We start from the raw sequence: 17,387 nt of genomic DNA, 5'->3' as shown, positions 1-17,387 counted from the left end.
TCTCGTTGTTGATTGTGGTTCCATTTGTTTGTGTTCTTGTCTTGGGTAGAGCCGGGAGACGAGTTCGTGAACGAGGAACCTGTCGAGTACGCTTACGAGGATCAAGCTTTCGACAACTCTGAGAATCTTGCAGGCAAGATGACCACCCCTCGAAATCACTTCTATCTTTGCTATGCTAGTTGTTCGCTCTATTGCCATGCTCCGCTACCTATCACTTGCTATATCATGTCTCCTATTTTAGCCATGTCAGCCCCTAACCATCCTTTCCTAGCAAACCGTTGTTTGGCTATGTTACCGCTTTTGCTCAGCCCCTCTTATAGCGTTGCTAGTTGCAGGCGAAGTTGAAGTTTGTTCCATGTCGGAACATGGATATGTTGGGATATCACAATATCTCTTATTTAATTAATGCATCTATACATTTTGGTAAAGGGTGGAAGGCTCAGCCTTATGCCTGGTGTTTTGTTCCACTCTTGCCGCCCTAGTTACTGTTATACCGGGATTATGTTCCTTGAGTTTGCGTTCCTTACACGGTCGGGTGATTTATGGGACCCCCTTGACAGTTCGCCTTGAATAAAACTCCTCCAGCATGGCCCAACTTTGGTTTTACTATTTGCCGCCTAAGCCTTTTCCCCCGGGTTTTCGCGAGCCCGAGGGTCATCTTATTTTAACCCCCCCCGGGCCAGTGCTCCTTCGAGTGTTGGTCCGAACCGAGCAGCCTGCGGGGCCACCTCGGGGAAACTCGAGGTCTGGTTTTACTCGTAGCTTGACTTATCCGGTGTGCCCTGAGAACGAGATATGTGCAGCTCCGATCGGGATTTGTCGGCACATACGGGCGGCTTTGCTGGTCTTGTTTTACCATTGTCGAGATGTCTTGTAAACCGGGATTCCGAGACTGATCGGGTCTTTCCGGGAGAAGGTTTATCCTTCGTTGACCGTGAGAGCTTATGATGGGCTAAGTTGGGACACCCCTGCAGGGTTTTATCTTTCGAAAGCCGTGCCCGCGGTTATGAGGCAGATGGGAATTTGTTAATGTCCGGTTTTAGATAACTTGTCACTTGACCCAATTAAAATACACCAAGTGCGTGTGTAGCCGTGATGGTCTCTTCTCGGCGGAATCCGGGAAGTGAACACGGTCTGTGTTATGTTTGACGTAAGTAGGTGTTCAGGACCTCTTCTTGGTCATTGCTAGTTGACGTCCGTTCCATTGCTTCTCTTCTCGCTCCCATTTGTGTAAGTTAGCCACCATATATGTTTTGCCGCTGTAGCTCCACCTCTTTGCACCTCTTGTCCTACAAGCTTAAATAGACTTGATCTCGCGGGTGTGAGATTGCTGAGTCCCTGTGACTCACAGATGCTTCCAACACCAGTTGCAGGTGCCGACGATGTCAGTGCAGACGATGGCGTCGATCTCAAGTGGGAGTTCGACGAGGAACGTGGTCGTTACTATGCTTTTCCTGATGATCAGTAGTGGAGCCCAGTTGGGACGATCGGGGATCTAGCATTTGGGGTTGTCTTATTTTCATCTGGATTTTGACCGTAGTCGGTCTATATGTTTGTATTTTGGATGCTGTATGATGATATTTATGTATTGTGTGAAGTGGCGATTGTAAGCCAACTCTTTATCCCATTCTTGTTCATTACATGGGATTGTGTGAAGATGACCCTTCTTGCGACAAAACCACTATGCGGTTATGCCTCTAAGTCGTGCCTCGACACGTGGGAGATATAGCCGCATCGTGGGCGTTACAACTCCCTCCGTTCCAAAATAAGTGTCTCAACTTTATGCTACATACGGAGCAAAATGAGTGAATCTACACTCTAAAATATGTCTATATACATCAGTGTTTGGAGTATGTACTAGTAGTTCATATTGAATTCTACTAAAGGACATATGTATTCCAAACAATATGATAATCTCTCTAACCAAGGTAGTAGGGACGAGGAGTAAACTGAGGGAGTAGTAAAATTTTCTCCTCGTCCTGCGAGCGACCGCGCGCGTGGGCGAGGGAGCGGGCGTAAGGCGTACAATACTACTACTAGTAAGCAAGCTTCACCTCATCCTGCGAGCCACCGCGCCCGTGGGCGGGGGAGACGGCGTACTAAGCAAGCTTCTCCTCGTTCTGCGAGTTGACGGGACACATCAAAAGTACTCCAGTGTATAGAGCCTTGCCTCTAAGGTAGGCCCCACATGGTTTGCCTCTTTAACATAACGCGTCAAGTCGCAATTTGTTTGTTCACCCGTGGTAGACGATCCTCCCTCCATCTAGTGGACAACCAGTACACGTGTCAAATTACCACGTGGGCTGCCTTTTCGTACAGAAATGAGCTCCACCGTGTACCCGCGCGGGTGTGGTTGGGAAAGAGACGGGAGTACGTGCGTCGTGCGTGCACCTCTTCTCTTCATGCACGTCCCCCCACCTACGTGGGTGTGTGTGAGAGATACAAACCTAGACAAATGGCTTGTGCGTTCGTGAGTGTTTTTTGTTTTGGGGGGGAGGTTGATTTCGTGAATGTATTTGTGGGAATATGTGTCGATGACATCTCAAACAAAATTTTGCATGCAATGTGTGTGAAATGGAGGCCTATCCATATCATATATAGAGGGTCGGGCGATCCACGAGAAGAGAGGGAGGGGTCATAGATATTGATAGAGTCGAAGAGAGGATCAAGTGGGTGGGTGCGAGATCGATGAAGAGAGCCATCGAAATTGTGTGTGTGTGCAAGTCAAAGATATAGGGCGAATGACCTAGTTACCGGAACGTCAGAGGGCACATGTCAAGTTTGTGTGTGGCGGGGAGACATGACTAGAGCGCTCGATGTATCGGTGTGTGTGTGGGAGGGGGTGAGGGGAGGGGTAGGCAGAGGCCTAACTATAGAGGTAGAACGACTCGTATATGTGTTGAGAAGGAGAGACCCAGCTATGTCTTGAGGGAGATCAGTCGACATCCATACATAACTGAAGGACGGGAAATAGGATGGGACAGAGAGAGAGGAGAGAGAGAGGGGTAGAGTGTTGGATGGGTGATGGAGTTGCTTCTCGAAGATGGTGGGAGAGGCCTACTAGACAAACTGAGGGTGGAACTGCAATATTATCAATAAGAGTGGGGATGTGTTTCTGTGTGTGCCTGTGCGTGATAGATCTGTCGGGACACATCCATGGATGACGAAGGGGAACCATGTGTTTGGTAAGCAAACCTAACTAGATCGGTAGATCAATTGTTGTTTGTCGGAGGAAGTGAGAGACATAACAAATGAGGTAGATCGATCGACGCGTGGGGAAAAACGAGTTATAAGGACCTAGCTAGCTATATGTATAGCGGGAGATCGGTCGGTGTATGTCCATTTGTTAGAGGCAAATAAGGCCCGGCGAGATGGATAGTCAGAGAGAATGGAGCTAGGAGGTGGTGCGAGAGGCCCAGCTACTAGCTAGATAGGGGGAGGAGTGTGCGGTTGTGAGATCGATGAAAAGAGGGGAGAGAGTTTACACGTGTGTGGGACCGTATGAGAGACACGAGGCAAGGACACATAAAGGAGGAGATTGAAGGTGCGTGTGTATGTTGTAGGCAGACATCGCTGCAGAGGTTTATCGATCGGTGTGTGTCGGAAAGGAGTTGTGGAGACTGTGGGAGAACGACCTATAGAAAAAATTGAATGTGCGCGATGGATAGAATGCTGAGGAAGGGGGGGCGAGGAGGGCGTGTGCATGCACGAGAGAAAGTTAGTGGTAGCTACAAAGGTTAGAGGATTGTGTGGGTGTAAGAGACTAACAAAGATCATAATTTGGTATGAAAGTGGATTCATATATTTGAATAGGATATCATAGTGTTTTAAACATATGCATGCATGAATATAGCGGTGATACGCGTGTTGTGGTTTTGCACATGTTATACCATAATGTGATAATGCATGGCATTTGCAACTCACAGCTAAATGTCGAACAATCTAAACCATACTATACATTGAACAATCTCACATTTTATTTGAATTTGTGATAATGTGTGGCGTTTGCAGCTTACAACTAAATATCGAACAATCTAAACAATACTATATATCGAACATTCTCACATTTTATTTGAATTTGTGGTAATGTGTGTTGTTTGCAACTCACATCTAAATACTTGTAGGCGTAGGGGGCGGGGCACCATACATAATGTGATAAACACGTTATACATATGAGACATGGTTTAGTTTGTGAGGATCTAGCTAGAGCTTGAAATGTACTATGATTTGAAATCAACATAAACTGGATTCAAAAAATCGAGTTCGAGTTCATATAGTACACATAGTTCATATGTAACTCGAGACTAATCATGTGGTGTGTTGTGAAGATAATACACAAACGATGGTTTAACTTGACAATAATGACGATTGTAGATCTTATTAAAATAGAGAAACAAATTCAAATGCTTTGACTTCACAACAATCATTATTGTAGATCTTATTCAAATAGAGAAACGAATTCAAATTTAGTTCATATTGAAGCGGTAGTATATACGTTTGGAATGCACCAAAGCGTTCATTTGAGTACTAGGTTGCATGCATTATACACGTAGCAAAATATTTTAATTGAACATAACATGAATTCAAAGTTTTGAATGACATTTGTAGTGCGAATTGATTTGGTACAGTACACGTTAGGCTTGTCCGGAAATTTCAACCCGCGCCTTGTTAGCCCGAAATATTTAAGATATATCTTTGTCTCGTTGTGCTCCGACAACTCCCTCCATCTCAACCCGCGCCTTGCTATTCCAAAATTACAACGTGCGCGAAAACTCCCACCTCCTGTGAAATCCCGACACGCGAAATGCCCGTGATACCCCTGAACCGAAAGAACCGCCTCAAATCGGTGGGGGTACTTTCGTAACTTACCCCACATTTCGGACAAGCGCGTCCCTAAGCCATGGTTCCCCACTCCCATCCCATCCGCCCACCCATTCGTACACCAAGGCCGGGAAAACCCGCGAAGCCCCACACCCTCCTCCGTCCGCCACCCAGCCGGAGCCTCTTCCCCGACGACGCCGTCCACAGCAACACCTCGACGTCCCTCATCCACCGTACCGGATGAGGATCTGTCGTCGATCTGGTCGTCCCGCCGGTTCAGCCACCCCGTCCTCCACCTCCAAGGAGCTTCCCCAATGTTCCCCTCGTCTTTCGCGCCACCTCCATTCCCACACCGCCGTCTTCACCTGCACCACCAGAAGAGCATCATCATCACCGTTTCCTTGGATGAAGTTGCGGCCTAATCAGCGCCACCAAAGAGGTTGTACACTAATCGCCGCATTTTCTTCTTGATTCGATCTCACGATGGTGCCAGCGCTCGGTCCCGAGCCGACACGGCGCGGCTCCATCCACGGCGGTGTCGCCGGCCACTTCCTCCACGGCGTCGCTCCCTCGGCGGTGACGTCCACATCACTAGGAGCTGCTGCTGCTTTAGCTCTCGCTTGCGCTGCTGCTCTGCTCATGCTCTCGGTCCCCTGCCTGGTCTGCTCTTGCTTGCGCTTCTGCTCTCGCTCTTGCTCTTTCTTGCGATGCTGCTTTGATTTAGCTACACTTCAGTCGACTGAATCAACTTTTGGGTCAGTTGATTTTCAGGGGGTGGGGGGCTCGCTGGAGTTAAGGAAGAACCAGCCGCAGCAGGGAGGGGGGCTCGCCGGAGAGGTACCCCACTATCTATCTTAGGGTTCAGGGTGGGGGCGGTGGTGGGCCGGTGGCGTGGGGATCGCCGGAGAAAAAGCTCAGCACGGGGGGGCCTAGAGGGATGGCCGGGGCGGCGGCGGACCGGTGATGGGGAGTGTTTTCGGGGCGGGTGGGGCGGCGCACCGCCGGCCGCGGGCGGCGGGGGGCGGCTGCTTGGCCGGTGGTGGCTGGCGGCTCAGGGGGGAGAGGTTGAAGATAAACTGCAGGCCCTTGGTTTCGTATCCAACGGCTGCAAAATCGACTGACCAGAGATGAAAAAGTCAGTCGACTGACGTGTAGCCTCACCTCTAGTGCGTTCAGTTTCGACAGTTAAGTTTAGTTTCGACAGTTAAATTCAGTTTCGACAGTTAAGTTCAGAGATGAGCGGCTGATGTATACATCTAGCACTTTGTGGTTATGTATTTTACGTCATCTATTGGAGATGCTATTAGAATTCTACTCAGGTTAACGTTGTCTCTCTTGTCCTACTTCAGCCTCGGCGTCGTACAACTCACCGGAGCTGCTCTAACGACGAAACCCTCCATCATAGCGGAGCAGTACCTCGGGCTCCATCTCCAGACGCCTAAGATCTTCTTCCCCTCCGAAAGCCAAGTCAGCCGGAGTATCCTCACCGGCCAACCCAATCATGCTGAGATCGACATGGCTTCGCCAAAGAGGTTGTACACTTCATGTGGTTTGACTTAATCTCACCATGCTTCTTTGCATCCTGTGATATTCCAATTCTTGTGAACCAAACATCCAGATTGGCAGAAATCCTGTGTTTTTAAATTCTTTGTTTTGCACGTGCATTCCTATCCTATTCCTGTCTATTTCCTATCCCTGCATTGTTAGAATCCTCAAATTCAAACAAGCCCTTACACAATTACTTCTGTTACACATATGTGTCAAAGAAAACCTTGTGTGGTTTTTCCTGCTCCTGCGGTGCTGTGTTCCAGCCCAGCTCAGCTGCTCCAATGACGGAAGGGTTCACCACAGCAGGGATCCGCTCTCTAGACTGTCTTTCGCCACCTCAGATCTTCTTCCCCGCCGCCGGCAGCCATGACAACTGCATTACCATCATCAACTGAGCATATGACCTTGAGGACTACACGGGTCCGCAAGAGAGGCCGCACTCTTTCGTGTCTGCTTACGTTATGCATCGCTTAATATGATGACATGCTACTTTATTGTCGTGTTCACCTATTAGACTCCGACTCAGGTCCAAACTTATGCTGAAACTTGAGTTTTTAAATGGTTGTGGGGTACATATTGGGGCAGCAATCAGTACTATCTGTCTACTATCTGGTTAGTCTCGGGTGTCTACTATGAGTTTCATGTTGGGTGCAAACAAACATTAAAGGAGCCATTATCTGTATTTTTTAACTAAAGCTATTATCTGCCCGCTATCATTGGTTTTGGGTCTATCCACAGTTTGCTACCTTCACTCTGGATTTGTGCATGCACTCCTTACATAATCGCACTATGTTTTATTCCTATGCATGTCAGTTATTGTACACAATGGAACTGAACATGTAGAGCAAAAGAGACGAGCCTTGCGTGGCAATAAAATTTGATGCAGACGTCGCTCCATGGTGGGCGCAAAGGCAGCACCCCTCCACCCATTTCGGATCGTAATCAAGAGGAAGATAACTGTTCTGAGGGGGATTCAGAAGCAAAAGACCACTCCTATTTACCCCATGAGGTCTTCACTCTAACTTGACATGCTGATGTTGGTAATATCATGCATATGGTGCCTTGCATTGCTTACTGTATACATCAAAGATGTCATCTGCTTAGTTTAGACATGCTTTGTGTCAATGCCATCTGTTTAGTTTGTTTATCGTATATGTGAATCATGCAATGCCATCTTTTTTAGCCAGGCATCATATATGTGAATTTTGCAATGCCACCCTGGTTAGCCAGTCATCTTATATGTGAATTATATCATGACATCATTTTTTATTACGTGTTAAATTTGTCAACAATTTTAGTACATTCAATTACTCTTCCTGTGCAGACATGCTTTGTGTGAATGCCACCTGTTTAGTGTCTAATTACCATATATGTGAATTATGGAATGCCATCTTGTTGCAAGACATTATATATGTGAATTATGCAATGCTATCTTGTTGCAAGGCATTATATATGTGAATTATGCAATGCCATGCTGTTTAGCCAAGCGTCATATACGTGAATTTATCATGCCGTCCTTTTTTTGTATTTCTCATTGCTTTTGTCGACAGTGTTTGTATATTCAACTGCTCTTCCTGTGGAACAGCCATTTGAATTGGTGATGGATAAAACTAGAGTGAAAACAAGGTCTTCAGAGCAGACAATGCTACCTGCTGAAGCAGATATCTTGCTGGTTACAGATAGCTCTTTAGAGGAGGATTCAGAGGTAGATGACCAGTCCTATTATCCCCCTGAGGTGTATGCTCAAACTTGGCAGGGTTATATTACTCATATCATGCATATGTTGTATTGCAATGCTTAGTTTTTACATCATATACACGATATTGAATGCCATCTCCTTAGTTGACACATCATATATGCGATTACCCTCTGCTCACTTCCTTAGTATATAAATCATATATTTGAATTATATCATGCCATGATGTTTACATAGACAGCATGTATCTGAATTATGGCATGCCAACCCATTTTCTAAAGACATAATATAGTTATATCATCTCATCCTATTTACATAGTCATCATATTTTGAATTATGTCATTCTATCCGTGAATTATATCATGCCATCATGTTTCCATCGACGGCATGTTTGTGATTTATGGCATGCCAACCACTTTAATAGACACATCGTATAGTTATATCATGTCATCCTGTTTACATAGTCCTCATATTTTGAAGTATGTCATTCTATCCTGTTTAGTTAGCCATCATACATGTGAAATTGTGTCATGCTATCCTGTTTAATTAGCCATCATATATTTGAAATTATGTCCTACTATTCTGTTTGGTTAGACAACATAAATGTGAATTATTTCATGCCCTGTTTTCTTCCCTACTATCCATTGCACCTGTCTATCTAACAATGTCTGTACATTCAATTACTTTTCTTGTTTATTAGCCATTTCAATTGGAGGGGTGATGGCAGTATCTGTGGGAGTAAAAACACGGTCTTCGGAAAAGATCGTGCTACCTGTCGATGGAGATAGAACCACGGTTGTACTTGCCCAAGAACCAGCCCCACCACACATAACCCAGACTCACGCAGATTGTACCCCTACCCAGTTGGATAGAGAACCAGCTACACCCCTTCTAACCCCAACCCCAGCAGATAGTAACCCAGTTCCCGTTGACACAACACCGTCTCCACCACAGAGCACCCAAACACGATCAGTTAGTAAGGCAACTGCAGTGCCCAAAGCACGAGGACCACCACTCCGAACCCCAAGTCAATGCTTAAAGCAGAAGAAGAATCGTTCTCAGGTCAGGTTCCGTAGCTATGGTTCATACTACTTTGCTCTTGCATCACTGTATTTAGTCATACCAACTAATTTCAAATTTGAAGTATGCAATTGAAACTCCAATGGCGCAACAGGTATGTTTTAAACCTGTTTCTTTAACGTGTTTGCTGTTGTAACTTGCTCTATGTTGATTTCAATTTCAATTGAATAAACAGTTATATTCTCATGCCATGCACATTACAAGTGTTGTTATTGCTGTGTAGTTTCCCACACTTATATTCTGTCTATGCTGCTTTGTCTTAAATATATATGATTCGAACTGTATCTATCTTGATTTGGCAACATAAACTAGAATGATATAGACCATACAGTGACCATACTACATAGATATATGTTTGTTTCATGTTGTTATCCTGTCCACCTTACTACTGAACTGGTTTACCAAAATGAGTTTCATATACTACATTGTAAACCTGTGATGTGTTTGTTTGTTTCTCTTTTAGAATGCGGATAAAATATTGGAGAAGAGTACCCCGTTATGCAATGGTAAAGGAAGTAATGCAGATAAGGTTCAAGTTATTGAGACATCCCTGTTGTTCCTGAAGAAAGCTGATAAAAACTATATTGAAGACACTGAGACAACCCCAAAGTCATGTCTTGATGTAGTGTTCGAGTTACTGGCTACTACTGCTGGCACCAGCTCTTCGAACTCGCTGCCTGAATCAGTTCGGCTTCTTGAGTCTCAACTTCAAGTTGAAAGACATCGATCAAATGTTATGCGACAGGAAGCCGAAGGACTGAGGAAGCCCAGCAGAATTCAGATGCATACTTTCTGGTGCAACAGCAAGTGCTGGAGGATTTAAGCGCCAAACAAGAGAAAGTTAATAAGCTTGCTAAGCATCTTGCTAGCATTATGGGTACCCAGGATATTGTTTCTTGAGCTCTTCTGAAGTGGTTTCAGTTCTGGACTTGTTTTGCTGTGGCGTTTATATGCTGCTTTGTTCCCTATATTTGCACTTGTGGCGAACTTTGATGCCCAGTGGATGTAATATGTGTAATAGCCGTGATAGCCTAGTGTAAGTTGCTTGCTTATTTATTTCCTTATTGTCTTGTTTATTTGTTTTCTTGTAGTCAGTGCAGTTCTTTTTTCGCGGTTTGCTAGTGGCCGCAATAACCTATTTTTTAAAACTAGGCCACATTAACAATGGGCTACATATTTACTGTAGTTAACATGGGCCTCCTACGGGCCATAGAAACAATGGGCCTTTTAAGGGTCGTAGAAACAATGGGCCTTCTACGGGGCGTAGACACAATGGGCCTTCTACGGGCCGTATCATCAATGGGCCTTCTACGGGCCGTATGATCGGTTGGCCAAACATGGGCCAATAACAGACCACGTTATGGCCGTAAATGGGCTAGAGTTGAAATCGTCCGTTCATGGGACGACCACAACGGGCCGTCATTAATCGGTCGTATTTGATGACGCTATGAAAACGGCCCAACGTATTAACGGGCCACAAACGGGCCGACTGTAACCACGGGCTGTATTTGGCCCACAAGCACAAAATGACAGTAACAGGCCGAAAGTAAACGAATGCTGGAAATGAGCCCAAGAATAAATGGGCCCTGAGAAGGCTGAAAGATAACATGGGCTGGAAACGGCCCAACGGAATAATGGGCCGTTAATGGGTATAAAGTGATACACTGTTCATTACGGGCCAGTTTTACCACGGGCCGTTAATGGGCCGAGGGTTACTAAGGGCCTCATATGGGCCAAAAGACGTCATGGGCCATACATGGGCCAGAAGTTAAAACAGGCTAGAATTATATTGGACGGCCCAGATGACGCTACTGGGCCTAATTCAGATAGGCCATAAACGGGTCCTAGGTTAGCGGGCTGTAAATGGGCAATATGCGAACAGGCCGTTAACAAGCTTGCCGTGGGCCGGCCCGCCACCTTTTGACCAAGTCAAACGGGCCGACCTTTTCACAGGAATGGGCCTCTGTTGGGCCGTGCCACGTGTTGACGTATCATAGGCGCTTTGGGTCCAATGAGTGGATGACATCTGTCCCAACGGTGAGCCGACACATGTTTCCTCCAGCCAATGATGATTTTACACGTGGAAAATCCCCATTGGTCAGGGCTGTTAACGGGTTATCGGATCCAAAACCGGACCCAATAGCTTAACGGCGTTCCGTTACGGTGGATGCCACGTGTCGGTCACCCTTGACAAAAGCACTTCTGTGACGCGCGATTTATCATCATGGAAGTGGACACTTCCGTGATGATAATTTTGGTAATGTCATGGAACACTTCTACAACAGCACAGGTATGACTATCTTGATTCTATCATAAATTTGTCATGGATGTACATGCATGACAGAAAACGTGACCTACTGTGACAAACACGTATCATCACGGAAGTGTATTTTTTTGTAGTTGCGGCAGGTCTCTTCCGCCCTTGCTGACGAGGCGGAGAAGGAGGAGGCTGGCTGCTCGGGCGCGCCAGCGCAGACGGAGAAGGAGGCGGAGTGCCGCCAAGCGCCGGAGAAGGAGGCTGAGTGCCCTGATCACTCGCCGGAGGAGGAGGCGGAGTGCCCTGACTCGCCGGAGGAGGAAGAGGAGGCGGAGGCGTCAAGTTCGGAAGGTTGATGAGCTCCTTCCACCATAGGCATGGAGTCTTCAGAGCAGAACCCAGCCGAGTCTCCCCTTCACCGGTAGGGTGGTCAAGCTTGAGGTCCTCAAATCCCTCCGTTATTTCGTCCACCGTCACCCTAGCATATCCTTCTGGAATTGGACGGTAGTGAAAAGTTGCGCCAGGTTCAGGAGGTCGAACAGAGCCGATAGTCGCCTTGACTTTGAAGTTCTGCCATTGCGTCATAAGGTGGCAATGTTGAGACTCCGTGATAGTATCCACGGGGTAGCTAGCAGGAGCTGTGAAGACAGGCTCCAGCTGAAGTAGCTCGATAGAAGCCACGCTGCTTCTCTGCTGAGATGGCGGGGTAGCTTCAGGGGTAGCTTCGGCAGGTCGCTTGCTGTGAACTGCTTCTCGTTCCTCTAGCGCTTGTAGCCTTGCGTGCAGCTTCTGCAGTTGGATTTGCTCCACTTTCCTCCTCCTCTCCTAGCAATTATAACCGCCTGCGTCCGGAAACCCAGCCCTCCACGGAACGGAGCCTGGCGTGCCTCGTGTCCGTCCAGGGTGCTCAGGATTCCCGAGTGCCATTGTGAGCTCATAGTTCTCTCTGTCTGGAACGAACGTCCCTTGCTGCGTTGCGGCGATATAGTCCTGAAGCTTTGTGACGGGTATTCGCAGTTGCTCGTTCGTCCAAATGCACTTCCCTGATACAGGGTCCAAGGTTCCGCCAACCCCGAAGAACCAAGTCCGGCAACGGTCCGGCCAGTTCAATGTCTCTGGTTCGACCCCTTTATCAAGCAGGTCATTCTTAGCCTTGGCCCACAACGGCCGGGCTTTGAGGTAGCCACCTGACCCCGTTCGATGGTGATGCTCCTTCTTCGCAGCATTTATCTTGTTTCTCGCTGACATCTTCTTACTCTTGTCTGATGTCTTGTGGGCCACAAATGTGGGCCAGTGATCTCTGATCTTCTCATGCTAGCCAGTGAATTCTGGTGTCTTTTCTTGGTCGACAAACGATGTTTTCAGCTCATTCTTCCACCTCCTGAATAGATCTGCCATCTTCTTAAGAGCATGAGACTTGATCAATTGCTCTTTAACTGGCTTCTCCAGATCCTCCTCTGGCGGTAGGGTGAAATTTTCCTTCAGCACAGTCCAAAGATCATCTATCTGCATATCATTGACATAAGACACCTCAGGGTCTTCCTTCTTAGGCTTAAACCATTGGTGGATGCTGATCGGGATCTTGTTCCTAATAAGAACCCCGCACTGAGTAGAAAATGCTTCCTTGGTCCGGATGGGTTCAATTGGTTGGCCATTGAGCGTGATTGCTGTGATCGTGAACCTTTCATCGGGCCTTGTTTCTTAACCGAAGTTGTGCTCGATCCGGGGGGCTAGAAAAAGGAAGAAAGACGAGAGTTAATATGTGTACATACCAAAAAAATGAATGCATTAATTAGCTAGTCAGCACGGGCTTAATTAATATATATACCTGGCCGGACTCTATTCGGTCACCGGAGCCGTCATCACGGTGTCCTTCTTCCACCAGGATTCGGTCACCGGAGCCATCATAATCATGTCCTTCCTCCTCCATTGTTTGATCACCGTAGCCTGCTTCTTCACCCTGTCCTTCCAGACCATCCGTGTCGTTGAGATACGACAAGACATCAGCTCCGGCTGCGATTATGTCCCCCAACACCTGTTCCGCTTCCTCGCCTCGGCCGTGATCCATAGTTTCTGCAAATATTACAACATGGCAATTATTATACAAACATGACAGATGGATATATTAGTGGCAAACGTAGACCTAGCTAGGTAATTACAACAAGGAATCATATTAGTGGCATCGACGCTTCTCTAGGGTTTGGGGTGGCCTCGGCAACGCTTCAAGGGTTCGGGGTGGCCTCGACGACAACGCTCTTTTAACTTGGTAAATTTGGGTGGCCTCGGTAGCGCTTCTAGAGTTTGGGCCGGACCGCCTCTCTCATGATTGTCCGATGTCCGGACCAACAAGGGATTTAACAAAATGGCGCCATTCTGGATGTGCAGAAAATTGTCTAGTGTCAAAGGATTCAACAAAACCATGTCTTCATCATTAGGCGAAAGTAACAGGCGCATGATGGTATGAAGCTCTCCAAAGTTATTTTGGAACGGAGTCCCACATAGGATAATTCACTTTTTGGTACAAAGTTCAGCAAGAGCCTTCTGAATATCGCTATTTGGAAGGCCTTTGCTGAAATTCGTACCAAAAAACGAATTATCCTATCTGGGACTCCCTTCCAAATAACTTTGGAGAACTTCGTACCATCATGCCCCGGTTACTTCCGGCTAATGATGAAGCCATGGATTTCTTCAATACTTTGACACTAGGCAACCTCTCGACCCTAAACCCTCGACGACCCTCATCCCTCGAACCCTCGGCCCCTCGACGACCCTCGAGCCCTCGACCCTCGACCCCTCGACGACCCTCGAACCCTCGGCCCCTCGATGACCACGAACCCTCGGCCCCTCGATGACCCTCGAACCCTCGACCCCTCGCCCCTCAAACCTCAACGACCCTCGACCCTTGGTTACCCTGAAGTTTTCATGCATTTACTGATTTTTTTCATGTATTTACTGATTTTTTTGAGCTATAAGACCCTGAAATTCAAAAGCATTTCAAATGAACTCTGAAAAGGTTGAAAGTTGGCATGCTATCATCATCTCACCCACATAGCATGTGCAAAAAAGTTGAGAGGGTTACGGCAAAAACTAGACGCACTTTGTGTACAAAACAGACAATCTCTTTCGAAGTATCACGGTTTCATACGGAAACTCATCTGTTACAAATGGATTTCATTTTTTTGAACTTATTTGAACTCCAGACTTTTTGTGTGTTCAAAATGCACCATATAATTATGTGTGTCAAAAACCATTACAGATTCACATGGATAGATAAGTGACCAAATTAATATAAGTTCATCATCACATTAAAACCAAAGTACATACATAGTTCAAATTGAACAAAATATAGCTCTCCAGAGCATCTAGTTAAACCATACATTGAAACTATGTAAAACCTTTCAATGCAACAACAAATGCGATCATAATCACAACCAAGGTAACAATTGATCCAATGGCATAATGATACCAAGCCTCGGTATGAATGACATATTTTCTAATCTTGAACCGCATTGCATCCATCTTGATCTTGTGATCATCGACGACATCCGCAACATGCAACTCCAATATCATCTTCTCCTCCTCAATATTTTTATTTTTTCCTTCAAGTAATTGTTTTCTTCTACAACTAAATTTAACCTCTTGACAATAGGGTCGGTTGGAATTTCCGGTTCAACTACCTCCTAGATAAATAAAATCTATATCACATTGGTCAGCATAATTGTCATAAACAATAAATGAACCAAATAGTTCTGAAGAGATAATATATACCACATCCGAATCATAGACAGGACGAGGGCCGACTGGGGCGGATACCAAAACCATCTCACTATATAATAACAAGGAATAATAAAATTAAGAAAATTAGACAAGTATCTATCTCAAGTAAGAATTTTTTTCTTTTAGAAAGAAGATAAGAACAAGAGGCTCACCACGGTGGTGCCGGCGACGAGATTGGTGCGGGCGATCGACGACGGTGAAGACGGGGATGGGACGTTACAGACCGCTAAACCTAGACAAATCTCGGGAAAAATGGAGCTCGGAGGTCGAGTTTCAAGAGGAGAAAGCTTAACTAGTGTGGCTCGGGCATTTCATCGAACACCTCATGTGCATAGGAGGTGAGCTAGAGCACCACAAAGCTCTCCCCTCGCCGGCCAGAAAAATAGAGCAGTGTGGAGTGCTCTGCTCGCCGGCGAGGGGGTATATATATAGCCACCTCATTGGTCTCGGTTCGTGGCTTGAACCGGGACTAAAGGCTGTGGGCCAGGAGCGAGGACCATTGGTTCCGGTTCGTGCCTATAACCGGGAAAAATGGGTCCACAAGAACCGGGACAAATGCCTCCCGAGGCCCGGCCGGCCCCCTGGGCGCATGAACCGGGACGTATGCCCCCCATGGGTCCCGGTTCATGACAGAACCGAGACTAATGGGCTGTCCAGGCCCCAACCAAAGCCCTGTTTTCTACTAGTGATATGTGATAGTGTCTGACATCACACACGCTTTGAAAACGGAAACTGTGTCTCTGATTATGGTGTATATCGCAAACGTTTGTGTTTTTACCAACTGTGTGTGTCATAATGACCTGCACACCGTAATTTTGCCCTAATTTAATTGCTGATATTTAAAATTGTACCTAATTTAAACTTGAAAGTAGGCTATAGTTTTATTCATATCCATCAGGTTCAGAGAACCAATGCATTATTTGATTCACAGATACATATGTTTAAGAATTACGTAAGCACCAAATAAAGAATGATGAACCAGGGTTCTATAATTGTACTATTACAGACAGACAATCCGGTTGCTGAACAAGGTGAAGCGGAATGGCCCTATTGTGCTTTCCTGGATGCAGAAGGCATGCAGGACTCTAGTCCAACCCCTTATAATGGCTGGCCGCCAATCATGTAATTTGAGAGGTAATCTTGAGTAAACTACTTCAGGATCCACTGCAAAAGAAAAAAGATTCAGATATTGTCATCTAACACAACTCATTACGGGCAGTAAAAAGAAGGCTACATGGTTCTTACTTACCATCCTGTAGTTCACTGTTGTCTTGCATAAAGTGTAAACAAATAGTTCGATTGACATCTTTTGACCCATTTTAATAACAATCTTTATCAGTTTCCTCACTTGATGCTGGTTCATGAATATCTCATCGCCCCATACACAGAAAGGGTCGAAGTGTGGATCTTTGGCAATGATATATGTACCTAAAAGCACCAAGTTAATATTAGAAGCTAAACAACAATTGAAAAATGATGTAGTACAACACTCCCTCCATCCCATTATATAAGATTTTATTACATGTATATCTAGACATCATCAGAACATTAAGGTAACACTCTTCCTTGTTGCTATGTAGCTTGGGATTGCATATTTAGTCATTCAGTACAATGCATGTTGCTATGTAGCCTCAGCTATATTAAATATGGCCCTAGTTAACCTACTAATAAATGGGTTACAAATATATTCAGTGAAATGTACGATTCGACGATTAATCCCTTATCAGCCCCAGGCTATATGGTACCAGCTACAGATATCCTGAACAGTGAGTACATATAAGCAATGCGATGAAACTAACCTCGACGGAAAACAATACTGTTCTCGATATTGTCCTGCATGAGTACATATAATGGCATGTTAAGCACAACGGGCTAAACATCAACCAAATATATCCATGGTAGACAACATAATCTACCAATGATAGCTTCAGTGTGCAGGCTTAAGCACGCTAGTTAAGCAAAACAAGAAGTGGAAAGGTGTGTTAACTGCATCAGGCATAACATTTAAAAACAAGCAAATAGTCATTCAAACTGGTATTATGCAGGTCTACAGTACACTAGTTATTTTTTAAAAACGAAAAAGCATGTTAACTGCAATATCCTTAACGGCAACAAAATATCGTAATTCATAGTGGTATTGTTGAAATTGTTATTGATGAAATTGAACTGCACGGCAAATAGTTGCACATATAGAGCATCACATTGTGA

This window comes from Aegilops tauschii, chromosome 6, assembly GCF_002575655.3.
Source record: "Aegilops tauschii subsp. strangulata cultivar AL8/78 chromosome 6, Aet v6.0, whole genome shotgun sequence".
Taxonomy (NCBI): Eukaryota; Viridiplantae; Streptophyta; class Magnoliopsida; order Poales; family Poaceae; genus Aegilops; species Aegilops tauschii.
This window is presented reverse-complemented; position numbering follows the sequence as displayed.